This window comes from Pristiophorus japonicus, chromosome 2, assembly GCF_044704955.1.
Source record: "Pristiophorus japonicus isolate sPriJap1 chromosome 2, sPriJap1.hap1, whole genome shotgun sequence".
Classification (NCBI taxonomy): domain Eukaryota; kingdom Metazoa; phylum Chordata; class Chondrichthyes; family Pristiophoridae; genus Pristiophorus; species Pristiophorus japonicus.
Genome location: NC_091978.1, coordinates 194,626,658 through 194,648,632, shown reverse-complemented (window position 1 = coordinate 194,648,632; position 21,975 = coordinate 194,626,658).

Below are 21,975 nucleotides of genomic sequence, written 5' to 3'. Positions count from 1 at the left end.
TCCAAATTGGATAACTTCACATTTATCCACATTAGACTGCATCTGCCATGGATTTGCCCACTCACCTAACCTGTTGAAGTCACCCTGCAGCCTCTTAGCATCCTCCTCACAGCTCACATTGCCACCCAGCTTAGTGTCATCTGCAAAGTTGGAGATATTATATTCACTTCCTTCGACTAAATCATTAATGTATGTTGTAAATAGCTGGGGTCCCAGCACTGAACCTTGCGGTACCCCACTAGTCACTACCTGCCATTCTGAAAAGGATCCATTTATTCCTACTCTTTGCTTCCTGTCTGCCAACCAGTTCTCTATCCACATCAATACATTACCCCCAATACCATGTGCTTTAATTTTGCACACTAATCTCTTGTGTGGGACCTTGTCAAAAGCCTTTTGAAAGTCCAAATACACCACATCCACTGGTTCTCCATTGTCCACTCTATTCGTTACATCCTCAAAAAATTCAAAATATTTGTCAAGCATGATTTCCCTTTCATAAATCCATGCTGACTTGGACCGATCCTGTCACTGCTTTCCAAATGCGCTGCTATTAAATCTTTAATAATTGATTCCAACATTTTCCCCACTACCAATGTAAGTCTAAATAGTCTATAATTCCCTATTTTCTCTCTCACTCCTTTCTTAAAAAGTGGGGTTACATTAGCTACCCTCCAGTCCATAGCAACTGATCCAGAGTCAATAGACTGTTGGAAAATGATCACCAATGCATCCACTATTTCTAGGGCCACTTCCTTAAGTACTCTGGGATGCAGGCTATCAGGCCCTGTGGATTTATCAGCCTTCAATCCCATCAATTTCCCGAATTCAATTTCCTGACTAATAAGGATTTCCTTCAGTTCCTCCTTCTCGCTAGACCCTCTGTCCCTAATATTTGCGGAAGTTTATTTGTGTCTTTCTTAGTGAAGACAGAACCAAAGTATTTGTTCAATTGGTCTGTCATTTCTTTGTTCCCCATCATAAATTCACCTGATTCTGATGGCAAGGGACTTACATTTGTCTTCACTAATCTTTTTCTCTTCACATATCTATAGAAGCTTTTGCAGTCAGTTTTTATGTTCCCTACAAGCTGACTCTCATACTCTATTTTCCCCCTCCTAATTAAACCCTTTGCCCTCCTCTGCTGAATTCTAAATTTCTCCCAGTCCTCAGGTTTGCTGCTTTTTCAGGCCAATTTATATGCCTCTTCTTTGGATTTAACACTATCCCTTATTTACTTTGTTAGCCACGGTTGAGCCACGTTACCCGTTTTATTTTTACTCCAGACCGGGATGTACAATTGTTGAAGTTCATGCATGTGATCTTTAAATGTCTGCCATTGCCTATCCACCTTTAAGTATCATTCGCCAGTCTATCTTAGCAAATTCACGTCTCATTCCATCAAAGTTACCTTTCTTTAAGTTCAAGACCCTGGATTCTGAATTAACTGTGTCACTCTCCATCTTAATGAAGAATTCTACCATATTATGGTCACTCTTCCCCAAGGGGCCTCGCACAACACGACTGCTAATTAATCCTCTCTCATTACACAACACTCATTCTAGGATGGCCAGCTCTCTAGTTGGTTTCTTGACATATTGGTATAGAAAAAAATCCCTTATACACTCCAGGAAATCCTCCTTCACCATATCACTACCAGTTTGGTTAGACCAATCTATATGTAGATTAACGTCATCCATGATAACTGTTGTACCTTTATTGTCCGAATCCTTAATTTCCTGTTTGATACCATCCCCAACCTCACTACTTCAGTTTGGTGGTCTGTACACAATTCCCACTAACGTTCTCTGGCCTTTGGTGTTCCGCAGCCCTACCCATACAGATTCCACATCATCCAAGCTAATGTCCTTCCTTACTATTGCGTTAATCTCCTCTTTAACCAGCAACGCTGCTCCACCTCCTTTTCCGTTCTGTCTATCCTTCTTGAATATTGAATACCCCAGGATGTGGAGTTCCCAGACTTGATCACCCTGGAGCCATGTCTCTGTAATCCCAATTACTTTATATCCATTAACAGCTGTTTGCACAGTTAATTCATCCACCTTATTACGAATGCTCCTCGCATTGAGACACAGAGCCTTCAAGCTTGTTTTTTTAACACTCTTTGTCCTTTTAGAGTTATGTTGTAATGTGGCCCTTCTTGATTTTTGCCTTTGATTTCTCTGCCGTCCACTTTTATTCATCTCCTTTCTACCTTTTGCTTCTGCCCCAATTTTACTTCCCTCTGTCTCCCTGCATAGATTTCCATCCCCCTGCCATATTAGTTTAAACCCTCCCCAACAGCACCAGTAAACACTCCCCCAGGTGCAGACCGTCTGGTTTGTACTGGTCCCACCTCCTCCAGAACCGGTTCCAATGTACCAGGAATTTGAATCCCTCCCTCTTGCACCATTCCTCAAGCCACATATTCACCTTAACTATCCTGCTATTTCTACTCTGACTAGCACCTGGCACTGGTAGCAATCCTGAGATTACTACCTTTGAGGTCCTACTTTTTAATTTAACTCCTAGCTCCCTAAGATCAGTTATCTTTAAGCACAATATAATTTTCTTGGTATTCAAATATTTCTCATATATTTATAGAAAAGACCAATAATCACAATGCAGTTTTGTTTCCATATTTGCGAAAGGATATGCTTGCTTTGGAAGCAGTTCAGAGAAGGGTCACTAGATTAATTCCGGGGATGAGAGGGTTGACTTGTGCGGAAAGGTTGCGTAGGTTGGGGCCTCTACTCATTGCAGTTCAGAAGAATGAGAGGTGATCTTATCGAAACGTATAAGATTTTGAGGGGGCTTGACAAGGTGGATGCAGAGAGGATGTTTCCAATGATGGGGAGACTAGAACTAGAAGGCATGATCTTAGAATAAGGGGCCGCCCATTTAAAACAGAGATGAGGAGAAATTTCTTCTCTCAGAGGGTTGTAAATCTGTAGAATTTGCTGCCTCAGAGAGCTGTGGAAGCTGGGACACTGAATAAATTTAAGACAGAAATAGGCAGTTTCTTAAACGATAAGGGGATAAGGAGTTATGGGGAGCGGGCCGGGAAGTGGAGCTGAGTCCATGATTAGATCAGCCATGATCTTATTAAATGGCGGAGCAGGCTTGAGGGGGCGTATGGCCTACTGCTGCTCCTATTTCTTATGTTCTTATGATATAAAATGTCACTATTGATTAACTACTGGTTTTTAAAAACCAAGATGGCATTTGGCATTACCAAATCACTACTCTTTGATTAACCTAATTTTCTAGAAACATAGAAACATAGAAAATAGGTGCAGGAGTAGGCCATTCGGCCCTTTGAGCCTGCACCACCATTCAATAAGATCATGGCTGATCATTCACCTCAGTACCCCTTTCCTGCTTTCTCTCCATACCCCTTGATCCCTTTAGCCGTCAGGGCCATATCTAACTCCCTCTTGAATATATCCAATGAGCTGGCATCAACAACGCTCTGCGGTAGAGAATTCCACAGGTTAACAACTCTCTGAGTGAAGAAGTTTCTCCTCATCTCAGTCCTAAATGGCTTACCCCTTATCCTTAGACTATGTCTCCTGGTACTGGACTTCTCCAATATCGGGAACATTCTTCCTGCATCTAACCTGTCCAGTCCCATCAGAATTTTACATGTTTCTATGAGATCCCCTCTCATTCTTCTAAACTCCAGTGAATACTGGCCCAATCGATCCAGTCTTTCCTCATATGTCAGTCCTGCCATCCCGGGAATCAGTCTGGTGAACCTTCGCTGCACTTCCTCAATAGCAAGAACATCCTTCCTCAGATTACGAGACCAAAACTGAACACAATATTCCAGGTGAGGATACACCAAGGCCCTGTACAACTGCATTAAGACCTCCGTGCTCCTATACTCAAATCCCCAAGCTATGAAGGCCAACATGCCATTTTCCTTCTTCACCACCCGCTGTATCTGCATGCCAATTTTCAATGACTGATGTACCATGACACCCAGGTCTCGTTGCACTTCTCCTTTTCCTAATCTGCCGCCATTCAGATAATATTCTGCCTTACTGTTTTTGCCACCAAAGTTGATAACCTCACATTTATCCACATTATACTGCATTTGCCATGCATTTTCCCACTTACCTAACCTGTCCAAATCACCCTGCAGCCTCTTAGCGTCCTCCTCATAGCTCACACCGCCACCCAGCTTAGTGTCATCTGCAAATTTGGAGATATTACACTCAATTCCTTCATCTAAATCATTGATATATATTGAAAAGAGCTGGGGTCCCAGCACTGAGCCCTGCGGCACTCCACTAGTCACTGCCTGCCATTCTGAAAAGGACCCGTTTATCCCTACTCTCTGCTTCCTGTCTGCCAACCAGTTCTCTATCCACGTCTATACATTATCCACAATACCATGTGCTTTAATTTTGCACACTAGTCTCTTGTGTGGAACCTTGTCAAAAGCCTTTTGAAAGTCCAAATACACCACATCCACTGGTTCTCCATTGTCCACTCTACTAGTTACAATCTCAAAAAATTCTCGGAGATTTGTCAAGCATGATTTCCTTTTCATAAATCCATGCTAACTTGGACCAATGCTGTCACTGCTTTCTAAATGCGCTGCTATTTCATCTTTAATAATTGATTCCAACATTTTCCCCACTGCCAATGTCAGGCTAACCAATATATAATTCCCTGTTTTTAATCTCCCTCCTTTTTTAAAAAGTGGTGTTACATTAGCTACCCTCCAGTCCATAGGAACTGATCCAGCGTCAACAGACTGTTGAAAAATGATCACCAATGCATCCACTATTTCTAGGGCCACTTCCTTAAGTACTCTGGGATGGAGATTATCAGGCCCTGGAGATTTATCAGCCTTCAATCCCATCAATTTCCCTAACACAATTTCCTGACTGATAAGGATTTCATTCGGTTCCTCCTTCTCGCTTGACCCTCGGTCCCCTAATATTTCAGGAAGGTTATTTGTGTCTTCCTTCGTGAAGACAGAACCAAAGTATTTGTTCACTTGGTCTGCCATTTCTTTGTTCCCCATTATAAATTCACTTGATTTTGACTGCAAGAGACTTATGTTTGCCTTCACTAATCTTTTTCTCTTCACATATCTATAGAAGTTTTGCAGTCAGTTTTTATGTTCCCAGCAAGCTTCCTCTCATACTCTATTTTTCCCCTCCTAATTAAACCCTTTGTCCTCCTCTGCTGAATTCTAAATTTCTCCCAGTCCTCAGGTGTACTGCTTTTTCTGGCCAATTTATATGCCTCTTCCTTGGATTTAACACTGTCCCTAGTATCCCTTGTTAGCCACAGTTGAGCCACCTTCCTCGTTTTATTTTTACTCCAGACAGGGAGGTACAATTGTTGAAGTTCATGCATGTGATCTTTAAATGTTTGCCATAGCCTATCCACCATCAAACCTTTAAGTATCATTCCCCAGTGTATTCTAGCCAATTCACGTCTCATAATATCGAAGTTATCTTTCCTAAAGTTCAGGACCCTAGTCTCTGAATTAACTGTGTCACTCTACATCTTAATGAAGAAATCAACTATATTATGGTCACTCTTCCCCAAGTAGCCTCGCACAACAAGATTGCTATTTAGTCCTTTCTCATTGCACAAGACCCAGTCTAGGATGCACAGCCCTCTAGTTGGTTCCTCGACATATTGGTCTAGAAAACCATCTCTAATACACTCCAGGAAATCCTCCTCCACCGTATTGCTACCTGTTTGCTTAGCCCAATCTATATGTAGATTAAAGTTGCCATGATAACTGCTGCACCTTTATTGCATGCATCCCTAATTTGTTGTTTGATGCTGTCCCCCACCTCACTACTACTGTTTGATGTTCTGTACACAACTCCCACTCGCGGTCTCTGCCATTTGGTATTCGCAGCTCTACTCATACAGATTCCACATCATTCAAGCTATGTCCTTCCTTACTATTGCGTTACTTTCCTCCTTAACCAGCAACACTAACCCACCTCGTTTTCCTTTCTGTCTATCCTTCCTGAACGTTGAATACCCCTGGATGTTGATTTCCCAGCTTTGGTCACCCTGGAGCCATGTCTCCGTAATCCCAATTACATCATATTTGTTAATAGCTGCCTGCGCAGTTAATTCATCCACCTTATTATGGCTACTCCTCGCATTGAGGCACAGAGCCATCAAGCTTGTCTTTTTAACACTCTTTGTCCCTTTAGAATTTTGCTGTAATGTGGCCCTTTTTGATTTTTGCCTTGGGTTTCTCTGACCTACATTTTTACTTTTCTTCTGCTTCTGTCCCCATTTTACTTCCCTCTGTCTCCCTGCATAAGTTCCCTCCCGCTGTCATATTAGTTTAATTCCTCCCCAACAGCACTAGCAAACACTCCTCCCAGGACATTGGTTCCGGTCCTGCCCAGGTACAGACCATCCAGTTTGTACTCGTCCCACCTCTCCCAGAACCGGTTCCAATGTCCCAGGAATTTGAATCCCTCCCTCCTGCACCAATCCTGAGATTACTACCTTTAAGGTCCTACTTTTTAATTTAACTCCTAGCTCCCTAAACTCAGCTTGTAGGACCTCATCCTGTTTTTTACCGATATCATTGGTACTGAAATATACCACGACTGCTGGCTGTTCACTCTCCCCTTCCAGAATGCACTGCAGCCGCTCTGTTACATCCTTGACCCTTGCACCAGGGAGGCAACATACCATCCTGGAGTCTCGTTTGCAGCCGCAGAAACATCTATCTATTCCCCTTAGCATAGAATCCCCTATCACTATAGCTCTCCCACTCTTTTTCCTGCCCTCCTGTGCAATCTAGATCCTGCCCTCCAGTAAATCTAGATCCACTGAGCAAGAATCTGTGCCAAGAAAAGAATCCTCCTATCTTGGGCTTTAGGAGTATAGTGATAAGCATAACATAATCCCGACTTGACATACACTGAGTAGGATACTATTTCATGATTGAATATATTGACCTTTAGAAAATGGGGTTGATTGTTAAAGTATTTTTAACTTCTACTTTGTGATCATGACCTCTGTTTCGCTGAATTTCTTGTGACAAATGTAGTTGTCGTCAATGATTGCCTGTACTTTGGGAGATCCAGCAAAGTGGTGAAATTTAAATAGCTCTGTCATGCTGCCGTTGTTGCTTACTGGGAAATGAGCCAATGTTGTTTCCAAAGTTGAATATTTTAATCCTGTTTGGTAGCTCCAGACAGGAAAAATAAATCTTTTGGTCCTGAATTCAGTTCAATCTAAAACCATCCGGAGCCGTGGTGTTTATGAAACTGGCTGAAATTTTCAGTCTGCCAAAAGATCATAAGCAACACCTCTTGAGTTTTTTTATATTCATTCTCAGGACATGCATGGCAACCATTATTGCCCATCCCCAGTTGCTCCAGATAAAACTGAATGACTTGCTAGGCCACTTCAGGGGCAGTTAAGAGCCACATATGATGTTGACCGGGTAAGGACCACAGGTTTCCTTACCTGAAGAGCATTTGTTCATAAGTTGGGCTTTTACTGTAAAGTACTGTCCCCTCAGTACAGATTCACACGAGGCATGTAGTGAAGTCAAGGTCACTCTGGACCTGCACCTTTATTTCACAGCTCTGGAATGCTGCACTTGCCTGAGACCTGTCCTTATATACCTGTCTCTTGCAAGTGCACCCCTGGTGGTAAGGTATGCTGGTGGTTACAGGTCATATCTTATTACAGTCATGTATAGCATGTTGGGATACAGTTATATATAATAATGTAAGATACATGACATTTACGATAATTCGACAGCTTCATGGTCACTTTTACTGAAACCAGCTTTTTATTTCCAGATTTTAAAAAAAAATTCAATTTCTCAAATTGCTATGGTGGAACTTAAGTCACACTCTCTGGATTATGGTTTTATGAAAGGGAAATCATGTTTGACAAATTTATTAGCAAGCAAGGACCAGTGCTGTGGCCTCAGCTATTTACAATCTATATTAATGACCTAGCTGAAGGGACTGTGTGTAATGTAGCCAAGTTTGCTGACGATACAAAGCTAGGTGGGACAGTAAGCTATGAGGAGAACACAAAGCATCTGCAAAGGGATATAGATAGACTAAGTCAGTGGGCAGTAAGGTGGCAGATGGAGTATAGTGTAGAGAAATGTGAGGTTATTTACTTTGGTAGAAAGAATAGAAAGACAGAATATTTTTTAAATGGTGAGAAACTTTTAAATGTAGGTGTTCAGAGAGATTTGTGTAAGGAACAAAGTAAGCTAGCATGCAGGTACAGCAAGCAATAAAGAAGGCAAATGGCATGTTGTCCCTTATTGTAAGGGGATTGGCGTATAAAAGTAAGGACGTCTTGCTACAATTGTACAGGGCCTTGGTGAGACCACACCTGGGACCTAAAATTGCCCTTTCCTTAAAGCCTGTTACGATCTCAAATCGGCTGCCACGCCCCGGAGTGGAGTGACCGTCGACGTTTAGTGGAATGGCCGCTGCTAACCCAATTCCCCTACCGAGTTTTCCTGGCGGTGCACCGATCCCCCCTTACCGCTCCGCTGCTGCCGATCCATCTTAAGCGCGTCATTACCGTGCTCCCGGTCGATCTAACCCCCCCGACGGCAACATTCCCCATGGAAAATTTTCGGCCTGCCCGGCAATGCCAATGCAAAATTTTTCCCAGTGGTCCACTGAGGTTGTGGCCTTCTGCAGCGGCGGTGTGGCTTCCCTTAAAGGGGAGGGCTCACTGCCACTGTCGCCATGTGGAGTTGAGGTCGATGATCAGCCATGTTCTTATTGAATGGCTGAGCAGGCTCAATGGGCCGTATGGCCTACTCCTGCTCCTTTTTCTTATGTTCTTAACACTAAGGCATCACACGATTAAGCAAATTTATTTTCAAAGGGGTAATTGGTGCCAACACTGTCTGAGATAACTACAAGTCAATAGTTCACTGGACACAGTTCAACACAAAGTCCATTAACACCAGACAGATATATATATATATAAAACAAAGCAAAACTCTAAATCGAGTTCACTTTTATGCCTACTATTTCATATTAAATTTGATCTTCTAACAGCTTATTAATACCATGGCAATATATTTGTCCTGTGGTTCTTTCATGTGGTATACAACAAACACTGAGCATGCTGGCAATACTACGTCCATGCATGTTGCAAGTTTACAGACTTGCATAAGGTCACTGCTGACTTGGGCACTTGGGTGGCATATATTTTCTATCAGATTCTTCTTTCCAACAGGTTTTCTTTTCTATTCACATTTGGAGAAGATCGCACATAACAGGCAGAAGTGAAGGAAAGCCATCTAACCTATGACGCTTGATTCCTTATAAGGAAAGAGCAGTGGAGATTTTGGATATACCGGCAATGTTAAGCAAGAGGTACATGTCAGAGATCTGCTCCAAACTCATGGCTCGCATCATCCTGTTTTTCATTCTTTATTTACATTTTCCCTTCCTCCCACTCTCCCTCCCTCCCTCACACACACTCCCTCCCTCCCTAACAATCCTTTACACACAGACATACACTGCAGGTCTGCAGAACAATGTACTGGATTGTCTTGTCATGCACTCTTTTTCAAGGGAAAATTTGACAATGGAACCTGTTCTTCTGTACCCATGAATGGGAGATAGCAGAGCCCAAAATGTCGCCTTAACGCAACATCTCACAGCACAAGGCAGAGTAAGGTAGTTGGGGGGAAATGTCATATTTGTAAATTTTGATGTAGAACTGTGGCCAGTGGCCCCTGTCAACAAAGATGATTGCATAAATGTGGGCACAGCTTTACTGCCTAAAGTGCAAACACATCTACCTGCAAGCCTCTTCCTCTAAAAAGAAGGCCCTTTGCTCCTACATAGCCAGCATACAATGACAGTTCCCTGGGGAACATAAAACAGATGGGATGCAGCTTTAAGAAGCTCTCATCAATGTGGTCCTGGTAAAACTTAATATATTATCTATTAGAATACTGAGAAATGTAGAAGAACGGAGGGAGCTTGGAGGGACCTAAAGGTAGCAGGTCAGGTAGGTAAGGTGGTTAAGAAGGCATATAGGAAACTTGCCTTTATTAGCCGAGGGATAGAACTGGGCTTGTATTCACTGGAGTTCAGAAGAATGAGAGGGGACCTCATAGAAACGTTTAAAATTCTGATGGGTTCAGACAGGTTAGATGCAGGAAGAATGTTCCCAATGTTGGGGAAGTCCAGAACCAGGGGTCACAGAATAAGGATAAGCCATTTAGGACCGAGATGAGGAGAAACATCTTCACCCAGAGAGTGGTGAACCTGTGGAATTCTCTACCACAGAAAGTTGAATAAATATATTCAAAAAGGAGTTAGATGAAGTCCTTACTACTAGGGGGATCAAGGGGTATGGCGAGAAAGCAGGAATGGGGTACTGAAGTTGCCTGTTCAGCCATGAATTCATTGAATGGCGGTGCAGGCTAGAAGGGCCGAATGGCCTACTCCTGCACCTATTTTCTATGTTTCTATGTTTCTATATAAGAGCAGAGAGGTTATGCTTGAACTGTATAAAACACTAGTTAGGCCACAGCTAGAGTACTGCGTGCAATTTTGATCACCACATTACAGGAAGGATGTTATTGCACTAGAGAGGGTACAGAGGAGATTTACAAGGATGTTGCCTGAACTGGAGAATTTTAGCGATGAGGAAAGATTGGATAGGCTGGGGTTGTTTTTTTTTGGAACAGAGGAAGTGGAAGGGAGATTTGATTGAGGTCTATAAAATAATGAGGGGCCTAAATGGGTAGGAAGGACCTATTTCCCTTAGAAGAGCGGTCAATAACCAGGGGACATAGATTTATTTTAAAGTAGTTGGTCGAAGGATTAGAGGGAAATTGAGGAGCGATGTGTTCACCCAGAGGGTGGTGGGGGTCTGGAACTCAGTGCCGAAAAGGGTGGTAGAGACAGAAACCCTAACCACATTTATAAAGTACTTGGATATGCACTTGAGGTGTTTCAAACTACAAGGCTACAGACCAAAAGCTGGAAAGTGGGATTTGGCTGGATAGCTCCTTTTCAGCCGGCGCAGACGCGATGGGCCAAATGGCCTCCTTCTGTGCTGTAAATTTCTATGATTCTATGATTCCATATTGTAACAATACCCTCGTTATCTTTGGAGGAGAATATATTCCTGTCAGTAGAATTCGTTGTTTTAAAAAAAAACTAAATGTGACTTTACCTTCAAGCTATAGAAATCCCTGTTAACTAATTCCTGAAAATGTGTGACTTTATGGCTGGATTCAAATCACTATCGACGTATACTCTCGGGTTATGATCTCCTCAAATCAATCATAGGTGCTGAACACAATGCAAACATCTGCAAACAATTTAAAAATAAAATTATTTAGATTATTGCATAAGTTTCAGTGGATCTCAGTTAGACTGAATAATACTGAGTTTGGATATGTTTAACAATCAATTTGGGTAACGCAACTCAAAATTCCTGATACATTGATCTTTGCTCAGTACCCACTGACAGCATTCCTTACATACCATAAACAACATAATGTGGTTCCTTGCACCATCTGATGCAGACTTGGTACTGTCCACAGTGCTCATCACCTGAAAAAGTGGATAAAGTTTGTGCTGACCCTCATCTTAACGAAATGTCTGAAATTCCAGAACTGGTGTGATGGCTACTGGAGCCAATAAATGTAAATGGATATATCATGTTACTACAGACACACTTTAATATCACATTTTGTATAATACTGCTCATGTACAGAACATTTTTACACTAAAAATGTGCATGTACTATACAATGAAGTTGAACATCTTAATATCACAATACTAGCAGTGGGAATTCAAATATTAAAGACTTTTATAGGAAAGTAATACTGACAGCAATAATACTAAAGTAAATTAAAGCTTCTTATAAGAACAATATGGCAAAAATTTTCTAATGCTATTTTTAGCACATTGGTTAATGTTTTTTGTAAAATTTTGATATGTACTATTTTATTAAAATCATTAATTTGTTTAAATTAAGAATTTTACATGAACATGTTACCAGTGCATTAAAAATAGCATTCAGCTTGATTCAACGTTAATATGTTTTCTCTGTTGCTGTAAAAATATGTTTCAACAGTATTTTTGTATTTATTTAGTAACAGATTTCAAGGATTCACTGTTGAAAACAGTATTGATTTATTTCTGCAGACTCAGTATTGATGCAATCAATCAATAGTTGTACTTATAGTTCAAAAATGTTTCACATAGATTAGGCAATTGTCAATAAAAGAAATACATTTTAATGTTTGGGATAATATCGTGATATAATTGAGAAACAACGACGGCTAAATTCAGTCCGGTGGAAGAATGGATAAAGCATGCAATGGAAAAAGCCAGAGGGCTCAATTTTCCTGGGTCATTTGCACCGTTTTTTTGGCCTGTGCCGTTTTTTTGCCGTTTTTATTTTTTTCAAAGTTTCCTTTTGCGATCTGCGCTGGCGTAACTGACTTCGTTACGATTTTTCTAAGCCTGTTTTTTTTTAAGTCATAGCATTCCCTCATATCTGCGCCAGTTTTTATAATTTTTCACAATTTGGCTAAAATGTTTTTCCTCCTAGGTCGGCGTATCTGGCCACCCCCAAAAAAACCTGCTAGGCACTTAAGAAAACCAGCGCACATTGACAAATCGGCACTGAAAGACTCCATTATTTTTAATGGAAGATTTTGGAGTGAGTCAAGACGGCGGAGGAGGGTGGGCCATCATGCCCCTTTAATGATTGCTCGAGCCTTGCGCCAGCAGCTCATTGGTGAACGCTTTACTGATGCCTGAGGGCTCAGCGACAACTATTCCACATGGACCATGTTTACTGTTGGAGCTGTACCATAATATTGTGTTGTTTTAATGGAACAAATGATGGAAATGATTCTTGTTTACTCCGAAAGTTGTTTTAATAGTTGAACAAATAATGGAAATGTTTCCTCTTGAATTCCAAAAGTTATGTTAAGAAAGGAACAAATAATGGAAATGATTCAGTTTTAATGTAAAATATATTTTATTCAAAAGTTTAACAAATAGTTCTTTTGTACTTAACTTAACTTTAATAAAATTATTCTTGTATCAAACTTTAATTTAAGATCACTCTTTAAGACCACTTACAAACTTTTAAACTTGTAAATTTACATAACTTACAAAAACTTTTAATTTGAGAACAGTTACAACAGTAACAACAATAATAATAGCAACAACAACAGCAGCAAAGAAGGGCTGCACCCATCTCTCCTCCACCTTATTCTAAGACCACCAGCTGCGCTTGATCTTGGGCACTCCACCACCACTGCCTGCAGGCGGTGGCGCAGTGTTTCTGGGCTTGGAACCAAGCTTATTCTTTCTAAGATCTCAGGTGCTGCGCACCTGTTGAAGGGGGGTGGGGGAGGGGGGGCGTTGGCGGCAGGTGGCAGGATGGAGGGCCCAGGCGGCAAGTTGGAGGGTCCGGCTTTGGGCTCTTCAGAGGCTGGTCTGGGGATTGGAGTGGGAGTGGCAGTTGATTCTGTCAATGGGCGCGGGGGTCTGGGCATGTTCCCTTATTGCAGCAGTTAACTCCAACATGCCGACCCTCATGCACCCTGACAGTGCCTCAATGACCTGCAACATTCCGTCTGTCATGGTCAGTGACAGTGTTTGCACTATCTCTGACATTTCCTCCCTGATGGTCACTGACAATGCATCAGCTACCTCTGACATTCCCTCCCTCATGGTCACTATTCTCTCACTGATGGTCCTGGACATTGTTCACATTTCTTGTGCCATTGCTGTTACTTCTCCCGACAGTCCCACTACCTTATCACTCACCCGACTGATGGCATCCAGGAGTGATCAGGTAAGGTCAATACTCTCCGCACTCAATGACATCATCTGAACCACATCTGATAGATCCTGCACCTCAGGAGAGCGCAGTTCCCCTCCTCCCCACGGGTGTGGCTCGCACCCCACCAAAGGGACCCGCAGCCTGGGCACTGGGGCCCTGGGAGTACCTCACTGCACTCCACCACTGGGAACCACAACCTCGGAAGGTAGGGCCCTGAGAGTATCTCGCTGCATCACACCACTGGGTGAGTAATCATAGCATGATTGAATTTCAAATTCAGATGGAGGGTGAGAAAGTTGGATCTCTAACCAGTGTACTAAGCTTAAATAAAGGAGAATATGAAGGTATGAGGGCAGAGTTGGCTAAAGTGGACTGGGAAAATAGATTAAAGGGTAGGATGGTTAATGAACAGTGGTGTACATTTAAGGAGATATTTCACAAGTCTCAGGAAAAATATATTCCAGTGAGGAGGAAAGGGTGTAAGAGGAAAGGTAGCCATCCGTGGCTAACTAAAGAAATAAAGGACGGTATCCAATTAAAAACAAGGGCATACAAAGTGGCCAAAACTATTGGGAGGACAGAAGACTGGGAAGCTTTTAAAAGCCAGCAAAGAATGACTAAAAAAATGATTAAGTAAGGGAAGATATAGACTATGAAAGTAAGCTAGTGCAAAATATAAAAACAGACAGCAAGAGTTTCTATACGTATATAAGAAGGAAAAGGGTGGCTAAAGTAAATGTTGGTCCCTTAGAGGTCGAGACCAGGGAATTAGTAATGGGGAACATGGAGATGGCAGAAACTCTGAACAAATATTTTGTATTAGTCTTTATGGTAGAGGACACTAACAATATTCTGACAGTGAATAGTCTAGGGGCTATCGGTGGGGAGGAACTTAACACAATCACAATCACTAAGGAGGTGGTACTCAGTAAGATAATAGGACTAATGGCAGATAAATCTCCTGGACCTAATGGCTTGCATCCTACGGTCTTAAGAGAAGGAGCAGCAGGGATTGTGGATGCATTGGCTGTAATTTACTCAAATTCCCTGGATTCTGGGGAGGTCCCAGCAGATTGAAAAACTGCAAATATAACGCTCCTATTTAAAAAAGAAGGCAGACAAAAAGAAGGAAGCTATAGACCAGTTAGCCTAACATCTGTGGTTGGGAAAATGTTGGAGTCCATTATTAAAGAAGCAGTAGCAGGACATTTGGGAAAGCAAAATTCGGTCAGGCAGAGTCAGCAGGGATTTAAGAAGGGCAAGTCATGTTTGACAAATTTGCTGGAGTTCTTTGAGGATGTAACGAACAGGGTGAATAAAGGGGAACCAGTGGAAGTGGTGTATTTGGATTCCAGAAGGCATTTGACAAGGTGCCACCTAAAAGGTTACTGCACAAGATAAAAGTTCACGGGGTTGGGGGTAATATATTAGCATGGATAGAAGATTGGCTAACGAACAGAGACCAGAGAGCCGGGATAAATGGTTCATTCTCTGGTTGGCAACCAGTAACTAGCGGGGTGCCGCAGGGATCAGTGCTGGGACCCCAACTATTTACAATCTATATTAATGACTTGGAAGAACGGACTGAGTGTAACGTAGCCAAATTTGCTGATGATACAAAGATGGGAGAAAAAGCAATGAGTGAGGAGGACACAAAAAATCTGCAAAAGGACATAGACAGGTTAAGTGAGTGGGCAAAAATTTGACAGATGGAGTATAATGTTGGAAAGTGTGAGGTCATGCACTTTGGCAGAAAAAAATCGAAGAGCAAGTTATTATTTAAATGGAGAAAGATTGCAAAGTGCCGCAGTACAGCGGGACCTGGGGGTACTTGTGCATGAAACACAAAAGGGTAGTATGCAGGTACAGCAAGTGATCAGGAAGGCCAATGGAATCTTGGCCTTTATTGCAAAGGGGATGGAGTATAAAAGCAGGGAAGACTTGCTACAGCTATATAAGGTATTGGTGAGGCCACACCTGGAATACTGCGTGCAGTTTTGGTTTCCATATTTACGAAAGGATATACTTGCTTTGGAGGCAGTTCAGAGAAGGTTTACTAGGTTGATTCTGGGGATGAAGGAGTTGACTTATGAGGAAAGGTTGAGTAAATTGGGCCTCTACTCATTGGAATTCAGAAGAATGAGAGGTGATCTTATCGAGACGTATAAGATTATGAGGAGCCTTGACAAGGTGGATGCAGAGAGGATGTTTCCACTGATGGGGGAGACTCGAACTAGAGAGCACAATCATAGAATAAGGGGCCGCCCATTTAAAACAGAGATGAGGAGGAATTTCTTCTCTCAGAGGGTTGTGAATCTGTGGAATTCACTGCCTTAGAGAGTGTGGAAGTTGGGACATTCAATAAATTTAAGACAGAAATAGACGGTTTCTTCATCGATAAGGGGATAAGGGGTTATGGGGAGTGGTCAGGGAAGTGGAGCTGAGTCCATGATCAGATCAGTCATGATATTGAATGGCGGAGCAGGCTCGAGGGGCTGTACGGCCTAGTCCTATTCCTATTTCTTATGTTCTTATGACCTGCGGCCTCGGATATTCGGAAACCATGGAATGTCTCTCCAGCACACAAACCACTATTCATGGAAGGGACTATCACCACAATGAGTGGAACCTCCTCCAAAGTCAGTAAAACAGTGGGGGCTTCATCCAGCTCCATCCCCTCCCCCTCACTCCCATATTCTTTGTCTGGAGGGTTGTATTCGAAGATGTTATCCTGTTCAGGCTGGTCCTCATCGAATTTTCTTCAGGGTCGGCCTCAATTTCTGCCAAATATAACAGAACACAGACAAATGGTTAGCAGCAGAGGTAGGGGGCAGGTGCTTGGCATGAGTAGGCTCACACTGCGCAGGCCAGGCAGCAGGCTGATTTGAAGCACCACGATGAATGACAGCACATTGCATCAACCGAAGCGTAGCTGATGGAGACATCCCCAGGAACCAAAGCATGGCTAGCCCGTGCAATTCGTAACATTTAGCAAAGCCAGACTGTGGAATTTGCAGGACTTACCCGCTCTCTCTTGAGTGTGGTCCCAGCTTGTGCAGTGGTGATTGCTTTTTTTCAGGCAGAACCCATCAAAGCAGCGACCCTCTCTTCGAAGGGTGTCAGTGGCTGCAGATTTGCCGGGTCTCCTCCTGTTTGGGTTCTTTCTCATTTGTTGTGTGCCACTTTCCTCTAGAGAGGGTGTCTTTCTGTTGGGTGGGACATATACAGCTGGTCACATTTACAATTGCAATTCCATTGAATAAATGAAAATATTGCTTACACTAATTACTTGTCCAAGGTCCTGCCATTTCTTTTTACACTGGCCTGCAGATCTCGTGGTGGTCACCATTGCACAGTAATCTTCTGCAACTTGGTTCCAGCGTTTCTTCATTTCTTTGGGTGGAACATTTATGTGACCTCTGCTGGTGTCCAGATCCTGCCATCTGTTCTCAATCACAGTAACTAGTGCCTCCACTTCTTCCTGTAAGAAATGTTTGGTCGTTGCACCGCGTTGCATCTTGTATTGCTGCAGCTGTGATTTTTACAATGTTCTCACACAGCACTCCTTCTCACACACACAACTGGCTCTTTACAAATGGCCGATTGCCAACTCGCTGTACTGCGCATGCGTGTCCATTGCAACAACGTCAGAAATGTAATTTTTTTTCCTGCACACACGCAGAAGGTATGGCATCGTTTTTTGGCGCTGACAGCAAGCTCCACCCCCCGAGGCGACTGGAAACGCTGTGCGGCGCAAAATTCGAATTATAGATCGGGGAAACTTTGGCAAATTATTTCCGGCGCCTTTCGAGCCTAGAAAAACGGGCGTAACACTGGCAATTATGCCAGAAAACGGGCTTGGCAAAATTGAGCCCAGAGAGACTAAAATATATTTTGGTCACAAAACAAGCCACAAGCAGGGATGCAGTTATCTCTGCTAAATAGGGAGGATTAGATGAGAAATAAGTTCAGTATAAGATAAGATAAGACTAATATAAAAATAAAGATTTATGTAACTGGACTTGCAGGAACAGGATTGTTTATTACTTGATAGTTGGGTGATGGGGAGGGGATTGAGTTTGGAAATTGTGGGTTACATAATGATATAGTAACAGTTTCAAGCAGGAGAAGACATCCGATCGATCTAGCCTACCTATCCACAGTATTCTCTTGGTGCATTTCTAATAACCCTGAATCCCATCTGTTGGCAAGAAACTGTCTAGTTCCTTCTTGAAACCCATTAAAATGTCTTGTTCCAACACATACTTACAATCCTTTTAACAACAAAAGTTCCTCATTATTTCCAATTTCTTTCCCTTGTCCTTAATTTGTAAAAAATACAGTGTGTCGGACTTTGATATGTGCCAATAGGCTGACTTTGCTGCACTTTAACAGAAATTAATAGGTTGTGAAGTACTTTAGCTTGTGCAGAGGACTTAGAAGGCACCATATAACTGCAAACCTTTCATCACTGAAAAAAACCCAATCAATAATGGTCTTTGTCTATTAATGAGAGCAAGCTAATTTGGAGAGTTCAAATAGAAATCTGATGTGGCAATATTTGAAAGTATCAAAATGCTGCACTATGGAGTGGTGGGAAACTGATTCATATCCACGACCCCTAACACATCAAATACCTTGTTTCATATTGTGCAGGTAACTGCATGAGCAAGTCACTTGCTCAATAGGTCTACTATCCTTTGAGAGATAACTAAAAACTAAAAGCAGAGAAAAGATATCTACTTAAAAAATGATGGGCCTGTGTTTCTGATCAGGCCCAACGGCAGATCTACTGAGTAAGGTCAGAATTTGGGGTGGAACACGCTACGATTCCACCCTGTGTAAAACAACAGATGTATTCTAATGTTGGAGAGAAAATTAGTCTTCCGTCCTTCTGCCTCACATCAAAGAGTATGCATGGGGAGAAGTTCATCCAGTGCACTCTTTTCGGGGCTCAATGAAACTCCCGCCAACTGGCAGGTTTTGGTTAAATCCCTTGGAAAGGGACCATTCTTCTCTTCTTGTCTTCCAGCTGCAAATTGGGACGGGTGCTTCTGAAATATCCTTACAGGTTTGGTTGGCCTGTCCCAAATGTAAATGACAATACCCTTGTGAGTTGGGGTGGGCTCCATGGCTGTTGCTTTGGATCCCCATGAGTTAAAAAAATCCCCTTCGCTAACAGCAAACTTTAAAAAATGTTTTAAAAGTTAAACTTCATAAAATATTGCTTCTACCCACAAACATCAAAAGAAAAAAGAAGTCATTGATATCAATCGGTGTTATTATTTCAAAATATTGATATCAATCAGTGTTATTATTTCAAAATATGGAATAATAGATAATGTGTTACAAGATTGTGATTCCATCGAGAGGTTTTGGTGACATCATTAACCATAAGAATGAAGCTCAATCAATGATGTGAAACCCTGAGATAGAACCTTTGTTGTTATCTTGCTTTCAAGATAATTTTATTTTCTATGCTATACATACCATGTCTGTGAAAATCAAAGTGTATTTTTTCTAATCAGAAGTTATCACTGGTTTGTCTGAGAATTGAAGCTACTGAAGATATGCTTTCTGTGTGTTTCATGCGCTGAAGCAGCTTAGTGGGCTGCATTTACCAATAGCTTTGTTATTTAAGCAGAACATTTTTATTAAAAGTCTGTTTCGAAAATTTTGTTTAAGCATTTGCTTTGTGTAGGTATTGTGTAATTGGCAGCAAATTGTCACCAGTACCGGTGAAGTATCTTCAAATAAACTTCTGGAACTACATAGTTGTTTATGATTTCAGCCTGAGGGTATAACATCTTCAGCTCTTAAGAATATCATTATCATATGATACGTCTTATGGTCTAATGAGACTGATTGTGCAAATGATTACAGGGGAATAGTATGTCTTGTTCATTCAAAGGACATTTTCATCTTTATTTTTCATTTTTTATCTTTAGCTTAATTGTTCTCGCTGTTTGACAAGCACTGCTTTGTTGTTTGCACACTTAATTATAGAATAATCAAAAATGCAAAAATGCTGTGCAGGAGTTTTAAGTAGAGCAATTGTGTTTCTAACAAAAGAGCACAAGTACATACAGATTAGCTAACAATAAATGTTCACCTGCTTTCGAAGCATAACAATGTATTTTTCCCCGCATTATTTGTTCTTTGGGTTAGAAATGGGACCTTGTTACACCTATTTTACAGGCATAAAACAGGCACAATGGGGTTCAATTTTGATGATCAACATCCTGCGTCCCATGGATGCATGAAAGATTATATTGGAGGGAGATTTTTTTCAGGTATTGTGCAATGAGAAAGGGTTAAATAATAACTTGTAGCAAAGGGACCTTCAGGGGTGAGTGACTGTCATATGATAGAATGCTATATTGAGTTTGAAAGTGATTTAGTTAAGCACGAAACTAGGGTCTTAAACCTAAACAAAGTAAACTAGGTAGGTATGAGTGTTAAGCTGGCTAAGATAGATTGGGAAACTACAGTAAAAGGTATGATGGTAGAAAAGCAATGGCGAGCATTTAAAGAATTAATACGTTACTTACAACAAATATATAGTCCTTTAAGGCACAAAAATCCCACAGGAAGGGTGGTCCGACCATGGCTAACAAGAGAAGTTAAAGATAGTAGTCGATCAAATGAACAGGCTTATAACGTTGCCAGAAAGAGTCGTAAGTCTGAGGATTGGGTCGATTTTAGAATTCAGAATTTGATAAGGAAAGATAAAAAATATGAGAGTAAATTAGCAAGAGACATAAAAACAGATTGTAAACATTTCTATAGGTATATAAATTGGAAGAGATTAGTGAACATGGGCCCATTAGAGGCAGAGACAGGAGAAATTATAATGGGCATAAGGAAATGGCAGAGACATTAAACAAATATTAGGGGCTGGATTTTAGCCTTTTTTGTTTTGGGGCAAAAACGGAGGCGGGGTGGGAAAGTTACAGGCCGGGAATAGTTAACGCTTTGAAAAGGAAGTTTTGGCTTCTGGGCCCTGCATCAGGGGCGCAGCGCGAAGGGAGGCAATGTAAACTTTTCGTGGCACAAAAATGGGAACCTCGCGAACTAAAATGCTGGGCCGTGTGGGCTCCGAGAGAGGATGGGGGGGGAAGGGGGAAAACCTTAAAAGAAAACACAACAACATTCCCAAAACATTGCCCATGCCACAACAACACAAATTACTGAAAGAATTAAAAGAACAAACACTCACACTTACCTTTGGAGTACTTTACCTTTCTCTGCGCCATCGGCTATGCTGGACTGCACTGATTTCCCAGGCGGTCATTGCAGGCATACTTCCAGGTGGACGGATCGAGCAAATGGCCAAACTACTGCCGGTGCCGTAACGAGAGGCATTGCACACCCGGCGCAGCTCTTCTCGGCGATGCTGCTGAGCACCGGCACAAAAACGGACCGGAGGATCACGAAGGGGCGCAGGAGACCTGAACGCTGCCTTTCATGCCGCTCAAGGGCAAAACCCGGAGCATTTATTGCCCATCCCTAATTCCCCTTGAGAAGGTGGTGGTGAGCCGCCTTCTTGATCTGCTACAGTCCTTGTGGTGAAGGTACTCCCACAGTGCTATTCGGGAGGGAGTTCCAGGATTTTGACCCAGCGACGACGAAGGAACGGCGATATATTTCCAAGTCAGGATGGTGTGTAACTTGGAGAGGAACTTGAGGTAATGATGTTCCCATGAGCCTGCTGCCCTTGTCCTTCTAGTTGGTGTGCAACGCCGCTCGTCACGGGTTTGTGAGGTGCTGCCGAAAAAGCCATGGCAAGTTGCTGCAGAGCATCTTATACATGGCACACACTGCAGCCACGGTGCGCCGGTGGTGGAGGGAGTGAAAGTTGAAGGAATTGAATGGGGTACCAATCAACCAAGCTGTTTTGTCCTGGATGGTGTCGAGCTTCTTGACTGTTCTTGGAGCTGCACTCATCCAGGTAAGTGGAGAGTATTCCATCACACTCCTGACTTGTGCCTTGTAGCTAGTGGAAAGGCTTTGGGGAGTCAGGACATGAGACACTCACCGCAGAATACCCAGTCTTTGACCCACTCATGTTGCCACAGTATTTATGTGGTTGGTCCAGTTCTGTTTCTGGTCAATGGATAATACTCAATAGTACTGGATAAATTA